The following is a 9,684-nucleotide window of genomic DNA, read 5'->3' on the forward strand; positions in this document are numbered from 1 at the left end:
GAATCTTGGAAGGTTGGGAAAGTCCTTTCTAAAAGCCAGAGCTCAGGAATGAGCAGGGCCTCTGGTGTGAAAACTTTCCAGGTGGGGGAAGGAAGGGTAAGTTTTTGCCCTCTGGGTAGATTCCAAAAATTCACTTTGGGGAGGCCAACAATTTGGAATTGCCTTTAAAACAAACAGCACAAATGTTTAAATTGACCTGGGAAACCCTTCCTTTTTCCTTTCCCTACAATCCAAGTCTGTTCCCTTGAACATTAACCAACAGGAACGTTGCCCAAGCTTCTCTCCTCTCCACATCTCCCCCCCCCCTCCTCTCTCCCTCTCTCTTTTGTTATCTTTGGTTTAGCAAAACTTTTGGAAGTTTTCCCAGGCTGGAGCTATAGAATGTTTCCAGGAAAATGCATAAGGAGTGTCTGTGTTTTGAGTTTCTCTGGAGGGGGCTGAACATGTTTTTCAGAGAGACTGAGCTGAGGGCAGCCAGGTCTTGTGCAAGAGTCCACCTGAGCAAAAGGGCAGACGGTGCCGGAAAGATCTGTGCGCATCCAAAAACGCTGAAACGAAGGTGTGGTTCAGCTGGCCTGCCTGTTCCTGGTTCAGCCTTTTATTAGTACATCTGCCTCGATGTCCGTCTGTGAGTCGAATCACACCCCCCTCCCCAAGGAGATACACTGAGAACAGCTGGGGGCCAGGGTTTGACATTTATTCTCAAGTTAGCGGCACTTGTAATGCCTGCCTAAAGAACACTCTAAGATTTAGATGAAGTGCAGAGAGTCAATACTCACCCGGCAGGAAGGTGCCCCACCCAGGGGTAGAATGTAATGGGTAAAAGGTGTCCTGGGATGTTGCTGCCAAGGGTGCTGTCAACCCCAGCCCATGCCAGCACAACTCCACTTGGGCCCAGAAACACACACATAGCTGCATGCACACATGTATCAGAAACATCTGGACACAAAACCAGAAAGTTTATACATGAGGCCTGAGGGCAACGGGGATTCACAAGACCCCTCACTGATAGAAGTGGCTCTCAAAAGCAAAGGCAGCTGGGATTTCCTGGAAATACCCTCTTATTCAGGCAGGTTCACGGGAAAAGGAAGCAGAAATAGCTCCTAGGAAGGCCGCCCTGGGTGGGAGCAGGGCTGCCCCAGCCACTCTCCAGGGGGAAAGACTGCTCTTCCTGGGTCAATCCCCTGTGGCCGTGAGGACCCAAGACCTCAAGAGAGGAAGGACCAAGCAGGGGCCTACAGTGCTGGAAACGAGAGGACACAGCTCCTGGCTCTCCTCACTCCATGAGTTTGAAGACTTTTACCAGCAACACTGGAACTAACTGGTCATGTACAGTCATCTCCGAGTTACTGTGTTTGTTTAGTATGGATACATTAATCGTTGTTCATATTCTCTGCGAGTCTTTATGAACCCTTGGAAGGACCCGCTCATCTCTGTATAGACGCATGGGCCCCAAGTTGGTCACGTTGCTGATGCTGGGGAAAGAACTTCTAATCCCTTCTTGGTGACTTAACTTGTGCTGGAATCTACACATCTGGAGCACACATCTGTGTCTGAGCCACCAATTCCTCCCTTCTACAGCGCCCACTCACGTTCATTAGGGGTTTCAAAATCATTCAAATCTGATCACTTTACAGTCCTGCTTAAAAACCTTCCTGACGCCTAACAGAATCAAAACAAAGTCTTCCACTTGGGCACAAGGCCCTTGGGAAACTGCCTCCAACCCCTCTCTCTGCCTCCTCCTGCCCCTCAGTTACTTTCTGGCCACATGAAACCCCTCTTTGTCCCTGGAATGCCACATGGCCTCTCCGGCCCTTGCCTTCGCAGGACTCTTCTCTCTGCCTAGGAAGAATGCTTCCCTCTCCTTCTTTGAGCAAACTTCTATACATCTTTCAAGACCCAACTCGGTTCTTACCTTTCCCATGAAAGTGCTCTCCAGCGTTGCTGTCTCTGTACCCCCATGGCAATCTGTACACACACCTTCCCTACGGGCTCACCTGCTATCCCCAAAGTCACCTGGAAAGTCTTAAATAAATGTTAGTAAATGAAGTCACCTGAATATAGATTCTTATAGTGTAATTTTATTGGCAGTAAGATAATATGGGAGTGTATGTGCATATTCTTTCTACCTTCCCTGTTCCAGCAAGAACTCGAGATAGATGTGAATATAATCATCTCTCTTACTCATAAACGGATAGAGAATAGAGCTTGGTACATCCCCTAGTAGAAAGAGCCGGGGCTTTGGAGTCAAAGAGTTCTGGGTTCAGATCCTAACTTGGCATCTGCCTGTGACTTTAAGGCATTACTTCATTTCTTATAGCCTCAATTTTCCCAACTGTAAAATGGAGATAACAATAATTACCCGTATGGCAGACATTGTTGATTGCCATCCAGTCATCACTACTGCTTTCTTCCTTAGTGTCTTGAATTTTTTCTCCTAAGTCCATGTGCCTGGAGTGGGGGTGGAGAAATCCTGGTTAGTTTATACTAATCTTGGTATCCCATGTTTCCCTCGCCAGTGATTCATTTTGGATAGATTTGTGACCCAGTTCTGGTCAATGAGATGTAGGAAGGGATCTTTATGGCATGCGTGTAAAAAGTTGTTCTAGGAAATATTCACTTGCTCTTAAAACATGAGAAAAGCAATTGTCCTTCAGCAGCTAAATGTCATGTCTGGAGTGATGGCTGGGGCCACAGCAGCCATTTTGCTGTGATGAAGACAACTACTCAGAGAATCAAGTCCACACACTAAAGATAATAGAATGGAAACGTGACAAGAACATGGGTCCTGGTGACACAATTCAGCAGCTGAATTATCCTGCCTTGGAGCCACCCACTTCTGAACTATTTCCTGAGATCATGCATCCAGCAACTTCACAGGGTTGTTGTGATGACTAAATAAAATAAAGTTTGCAAAGTCCCTAACTGTGCCCAGAACACAGTAGGTTCTTAAAGATTAGAGACTTTCATGCTGAGACAATCTGATGTGAATGCATGAATAACTATGAAGAGTGACCCAAAGAATGTGGCAGATAGTAATAAAGTAAAATTTAGAGCAGTTCAGAGATGGGTGGGTGCTGGAATGACAACAAAGATGACGATGACAATAAAACTCAAACATTGTGTGAATAAGTGTCTGATGGAACTTCTTGAGGCTGTAACAATGGTTCTCCTTTGTTCTTCTCAGGCCTTTTCTTATCCGGGTCAGACTTAAACACTGCGAGACACAGGCTTTTCTAATTGTGGGCAGCCACACTTGCACAATCGGGGTGGTCCCTGATTACCCTGGGGCATGGAAGCCCTGCTGCAGGATGAAGGCTAGAGTGTAATTTGTAGCTCCAGGAGGAGCCAAGATTTGGAAGCAGAACTAACATACCCACACAACGTAAAACAGGGCCTGCAACTGACAAAAAAGCACAAAGTCTTTGCCCTCCCAGACGAGCCCTGCACACAGCTGCAGCTTGGGAAAGCCTACATTTGGGGGCCCTGGGCCCTGGCGGCCTGCCTGGCTTTTGGCCTGCTGACCAGGCCACAGAGCTTTCCTCCATGCTAGCCCCACGGCCTTCTGAACCTGTTCCAGGAGAGCTCAGCCACACCAGTGTCTGCCAGACTCTTGTCCGCCCAGTGCGTGGGAGGCCCTGGCAGCGGGGGAGGGAACAGAGTTTGTGCAAGGACATTGTGGCCCCCGTGGCAGGGTTGTGAGAGAGGCAGCCTCACTTCTGGGCAAGCCAGGAGGGAACCTGGAGGAGGTGAGGAGCAGAAGCTGCAGACGCGAGGCAGCCTTCGCCCCATTTCAAGGGCCCTGTTCATGTTAGTAGCCTGCTGCAGGCTGTTTGCTCCCTGCGTGCCTCGCCCCTGCCAGGTCAGGTTCAACTCTCACATTCAATCCTGTCCACCAAATATTTACTGAGAATACTCTGTGCAAGATGCCATATTCCTGCTGGTGACTGAGAGTGAGAGAGAGAGACAAAGAAAAACAAGATTCAAGTAGAAAGGACCTCAAAATGTTTTTCAAATTTCTTTCAGCCTTATAACCTTCTCTAACCCCCACCCCAAAGCCCAAGTATTTAAGAAAGAAATAAAAAAGTGAGACTGAATCCAGGGCAGGGACAGGGCCCTGTCCTCTGGGGCCACAGACAGCCTCCATGGACAGAGCCAGAAAAGCTCTGATCTAGACCAGAGGAGACACTGAGGTCCAGAGAAGTGAAGTGACCTCCCTGGGACACACTGCAAGTGAGTGGCCCAGCTCGGTTCAAATTCAGGTGTCTGAGCACCGGCCCAGTGCCCTACCCATGGTACGTCCCTGGGCGCTGTTTCGGAGATCAGCTGGGAGAGGTGAGGCACACCAACGAGAAGCAGTCCAAGTGCTGCAGACCAGTGAAAGAGCCGCTGGTTCTAACGCAGCGATTGAAATGTCTGTGGAGAGGCCCGGGCTGGGTCTGGAACAGTGTGGGCAGGACCTGACGGGGAACGTGGCCAGGGTGTGGTAGGGAGTTGGGTGGGGGAAGGAGATAATTCAGGCCCCGGAGAATATGATCAGCGAAAGCCTGAAGGAAGACCGACGTCAGCTCAGAGTCCTGGGTTCCAGCCCTGGCTCTGCCATCACAAGCTAAGTGACCTTGGGCCAGTGGCCTCCCCTGTCTGGGTTTGTTTCCTTACGTGTAAAATGGCAGACGGGTGGGCTGGCTTGTTCTACTGTACCATGCTGTGAGGCCTTCTCCCCTCCCATGGAGCAGGCCCTTGCCTCCCGACCACCACCAGGACACTTCCCAGTATCTGCCAGGTGGCTGGAATTGACACCAGAGCAAGTGTCCCTGGGTGCCCCATGAGAGCGAAGCTGGCAGCTCAAGGGGCCTGCCCCGAGCTTTGGGGAACAGTAACAAAACGCAAAGAGGCAGGAACCTGGGCAGACCTGGGCAGGAACCATTCCTCTTCTCAGAAGGGTTCTTTCCGATCCAGCCCTGTCTGGAGGCCCAGGCCTCAGCCTGTTCCGCCCTGCCCATGCCCACCACCAGGGGGCAGAAAGGGGAGGTCTGGAGGGTGGGGGGTGACAAGCCATTGACCAGCTCCAAACCTCAGAATTCTTTTTTAAATGAGGTAAAAACAGTATCTTCGTATTCTCCATTGTAAAATGGATCATTTTAGTACCTCGGATGATGAAATGAGTTAATGCTTGTCAGGTGCCTAGCACGTGCCTGGTGTAGGAAGCACTCAGTAAATATTAGATCACATCATTGCGGGAGGGCTGCCTGCTGGGAAGACCGCACAATTTGAAGGCCTCTGACATTGAACAGGCTGGTTCGAGTAGGGCCCCTGTGTGCCTAACACACACTCAATCACAGGAGTGGAGAATGGTGAAAGGCTGCTGGGGAGGTTGGTGAGTCCACTAGAAAAAAAGTGTGTGCGCCCCCTGCTGGCTGGGAGAAAAGGTGCAGGCCTGCAGACTGGGGGTGGGGGTGGGGGTGGCCTGGGGTGATGCAGGGGGATCTTTGTTAGCACAACCTGCTGGGACCTGATAGCTTGAGCCAATCTTCACAGAGCACCCACCAGGTGTCACCTACCTGGCAACTTGCCAGGCTTTGAGAGGGGTGCAAAAGCTAGGTTTTGGGAGCCAATTAGTTTTGGAGTCAACCAGGCATCAGTTCAAGCTCAGAGACCACCCCAGAAACTGCGTCTGATACAGAAGCAAGCCAAGTTCCTTGCACCTGTAGTGTGTGGTGGGACCTTGGACAGGGCATGTGATGCCTCTGAGCTGCAGTTTTCTCATCTGTAATAGGAAGTCTTCTCTACCCCTCAGCCCCTCCCCCCAAACTGGAGGATAGAAACCCTGGGTGTGGGTCTCAGGACTCTGTCACTTGGGGGGACTTGAAAGTCACTAACAGTCATATCATCGCAAGGGAAACCTCATCACTTTGAACCTGGGCTGTCATTTGTTTGGTTCATTTGGAAGGGACCCTGTCATGCCCCTGTGGTATGCTAGGCTCCCCAGATTCTCCCACCCACTAGGTACCCTGCAGACCCAGGCTCCGGGCCCTTCTGCTCCAGGTTAATTATGGAGCCCTAACCTCTAATGAGAAGCCATCAGAGTGGACGTGGGAGGCTCACGCAAACAGAAAGAGCTCCTCGGACTGTGCTGGGATGATCCACACTGCAAGTCCCCCTTGCGTGTTCCAGGCACATCTGGATAGTTCTCCTTGAACTGATCAGACTGCCTAGCCTCATAGTGTCAGCCTGGTGGGGGTCATTTGCCTTCCTGGATCCCTGTTCTCTCCTAGGCCACTGGGCAACATCCCACTTGGTCTGTCTTTTTTTTTTTTTTTTTTCCTGGTACGTGCCCTTAGCGGGAACCTAATCCGGGACTCTCTGGTCCGCAGGCCAGTGCTCCAGCCGCTGAGCCAAACCAGCCAGGGCCCACTTGGTCTGTCTTTGAGGACTTGAGGAGGATAAGGAAATATGTTCTCAATGAATTTTTATTAACATCTGCCATCACTACCACCATCAAATTTTCACTCCCAGTGGCCTTTACTGCACACATGTACATGTGCCCATATACACGTATGTACACACACACACACACACACACAAAGGTGAAGGTTGGAAACCCTCGATGCTAGAGGAAGGCTTTAACACCCACATCAAAACACAACCCAAGTTGGGTCCAGCTTATTTTTTGAGGATGTCTGCGGGATCAGCTCACATGCTGTGTGCACATGTGCTTTTGCATTCGTTCATGTAACAAAGTTTATTGAGCTATTGCAAGGCATTGGGGCAATAGCAATAAACAACACAGACACAAATCCTTGTCCGCATTGGAGCTTACAATTTAGTGTGTGTGGGGGGGAGGGGTGTTGGGGGGACACGGGACAGAAAAATAAATAAGCATAAACATGATGTTTGATGGTAATATGAGCTAGGGAGACAGCCAAAGCAGAAGAGGGAGTTCGAGCGCCCGGGGATAAAGGGGCAATTTTAAATGGACTGGCCAGGGAAGGCCTCATTACAAAGGTGACATTTAAGTAAAGACCTAAAGAAGGTGAGAGAGTGAACCATGTAGTTCTTTGGTAGAAAGAGTTCCAGACAGAGGAAATGACAGCTGCAAAGGCCCTGAGGCATGTGACAGAGAGGCTGTCCTGGAGAGAACAAGGGAGGGGAACAGGACATGTTGTTAGAGAGGGAATGGGGAGGGACAGGTGGTATCAGGCTTTGAGGGCCACTGAGAGGACACTGGTGCTTACTCTGAGCGAGACAGGAGACATTGCAAGTTTTGAGTAGATGAGTGACATCATCTGTCCCACATTTGAACAGGATCATTCAGTCTGGGGTACGGGTGGGAGAGCAGGGGGACAGGGCTAGTGGAGGGATGCAAGCAGAGGGATGGTGGCTGGGACCAGGGTGGTGGTGGGAGAGGCAGTGAAAAGGGATCCACTTCTCAGTGTCCTCCGAAGGCAGGGCAGCTGGGGTGAGCCGGACAAGAAATCATCCATTTTGATTTCTAGAAATATTTCTCTTGCAGATGTCGTTGAGTCCCTAAGGTGTACAGGGAAAGGACAAGTGTTCATACATCCACACATTCTGGACACTGCAACGAATTATAGCCTTCACCCCAAGGCCCCATCCAGTTCCTAAGGAGACGTGGTGTGAGGACAAGACGCGAACTCTTCAGGCTAGAGAAAAACAAGCTACTTTTGCCTGGCCGGTATGGCTCAGTGGTTGAGCGTTGACCCATGCACCAAGAGGTCCCATTGGTTCGATTCCCGGTTAGGGCACATGCCCAGGTTGTGGGCCAGATCCCCAGTGGGGCCATGCAAGAGGTGGCCAATCTATGCTCTCTCTCATCGATGTTTCTATCTCTCTCTCCCTTCTTCTCTCTCTAAAATCAGTAAAGGAAAAAATTTTTTTAAAAAAACAAGCTACTTTTATGACTAAAGTATGGTTCAGGGTCCCCCACACCCTTTTGCAACCAATACGGGTCATTTCAGCCCTCTTCTGAAAGTTCAGAAATTAGCACCTGTCTCGGAAGCAGAACATGACAAAGCTCTATTTAGAGAAATGTGGTGGGAGAGTTTAATCAGGGTACACTTCCTGGAGGAGGAGCTCAACAGACTTCCTCTTTTTTCAGGTGAAGAAACCAAGGCTCAGTGACATTAAATAACTTGCCTGAGGTCATAAAGCTAGAAACCGGCAGAGAAGGGCTGTGTCCAGGCTGGTTTGGCTCAGAAGCCACGGCTCTTAGCCAGGATGCTGCCATGGTGACCGGCCATTCCTGTTAGAGGAGAATGATGGCCATTCATGGGAGCACCTGGGACAAGATGATCTGAATGGTTGTCACTCCCTCAGGGGGGAGCATGGGTACCGGAACCTTGGCACTGCCTCGATAATAATCGCAGATTCTCCGTGTGAGAAGGCCAGGTGTGCCAAGCCCTGCGCCCAGAGTTTTCGATGCATAATTTCATTTAACCCTCATTTTGCAGAGCGGGAAACTGAGGTCTGACAAGGTTACCAGTCTCGCCTGTGAGTGTCAGAACCAAGACGAGAACCCAAGTGTTCCAGTCATCTGTTGCTGGATAACAATGGATTCGAAAAGTTAGTGGTTTAAAACAACAATTTATTATTTCTCATGATTCTGGGAGTCGGGAATTTGGGCAAGGCCAACTGGTTGGTTTTTCCACTCCACATGGCATGAGCTGGGGTCATCCGCTTGGCTGCGATCAGCTGGTGGCGAGACTGGGAGAGAAGGGCCAAGAAGGCTCTCCTGCCATGCCTGGCACCCCGGCACCCTCTGCACGGCCTTCCGCGTGGCCGGCATGGCGGCTTCGGGGAGCTGGATCTCTTACCTGGCAGCTGGGCTTGGAAGGAATAAAGGCAGAGCTCCCAGGCTCCTTCAGAGCCAGCTGTGGGGTCAGCACTGTCACTTCCGGCAAATTCTACCAGTCAGAGCAAGCCACATGCTGAGGCCAGATGCAGGAGGAGGGGAAATAGATTTCTCCCGCTGGTGGGCCAGCCTCCTTACTGCCAGCCTCTCCCCCAAACCCTCAATTCCAGGGACCTGCTAAACCCCGCTGGGCACCCACCACAAGGGGCGCGCCTCTGTTTCATCCTCCCTGGCCCTCCTGCCCAATGACTTCTCGTGTTCCTCCCCTGGCTTCGCAAGAACTGACCTTACCTCGCTTCCTCGAGGCAGGCACCGTCCTTTCCTGGGGCTGCAGCACCTGAGTCAGTTTGACTTGTCCTGTTCGCAGGAACCTGAAAGGACCTGACACATGACTCATGGGGAGTCAGCCACCTGAAGGAGACTGGATTGGGTTCCTCCTCGCAGGCCCAGCATCAGCACCGGGCCTTTCCCAGAAGAGCTCGGTCAACAGGAGTCCACATGCCTGGGCCTTGAACAAAGGAAGAGTCCTACTTTTCCAGGACCGGCAGCAGCAGCATCACCAGGGAATGTGTTTGGGAAGACAGACCTGCCCCTCCCCCCATCCTGAACCAGAATTTGCATTTTCACAAATACCCAGGTGATACTATTGTGAGACAACTATTGTGAGGTGATGGTGCCCCAGGCAAAGAGAACGGGAACAGGTTGGGAAGACAGATGCCTGTGGAGTGGCCCTAGGATTGTAAGGCATGGGTCTCAACCCGGCTGATGCTCATAATCACCTGTGGTGCTTTTAAAAAACCTTGATGCCCCGT

At 50.9% G+C, this 9,684-nt stretch overlaps 1 long non-coding RNA gene across 1 annotated transcript; it reads left to right on the forward strand.

Moving 5' to 3' along the window:
- The first annotated feature begins 4,623 nt into the window (after positions 1-4,623).
- On the forward strand, positions 4,624-9,479 carry LOC118634906. Its single transcript, XR_004960417.1, has 4 exons — positions 4,624-5,377; positions 7,514-7,696; positions 8,472-8,583; positions 9,240-9,479. It is a non-coding gene; the product is annotated as an uncharacterized LOC118634906 (long non-coding RNA).
- The last annotated feature ends 205 nt before the right edge of the window (positions 9,480-9,684 follow it).

Source organism: Molossus molossus, unplaced genomic scaffold (genome assembly GCF_014108415.1).
Source record: "Molossus molossus isolate mMolMol1 unplaced genomic scaffold, mMolMol1.p scaffold_m16_p_1, whole genome shotgun sequence".
Classification (NCBI taxonomy): Eukaryota; Metazoa; Chordata; class Mammalia; order Chiroptera; family Molossidae; genus Molossus; species Molossus molossus.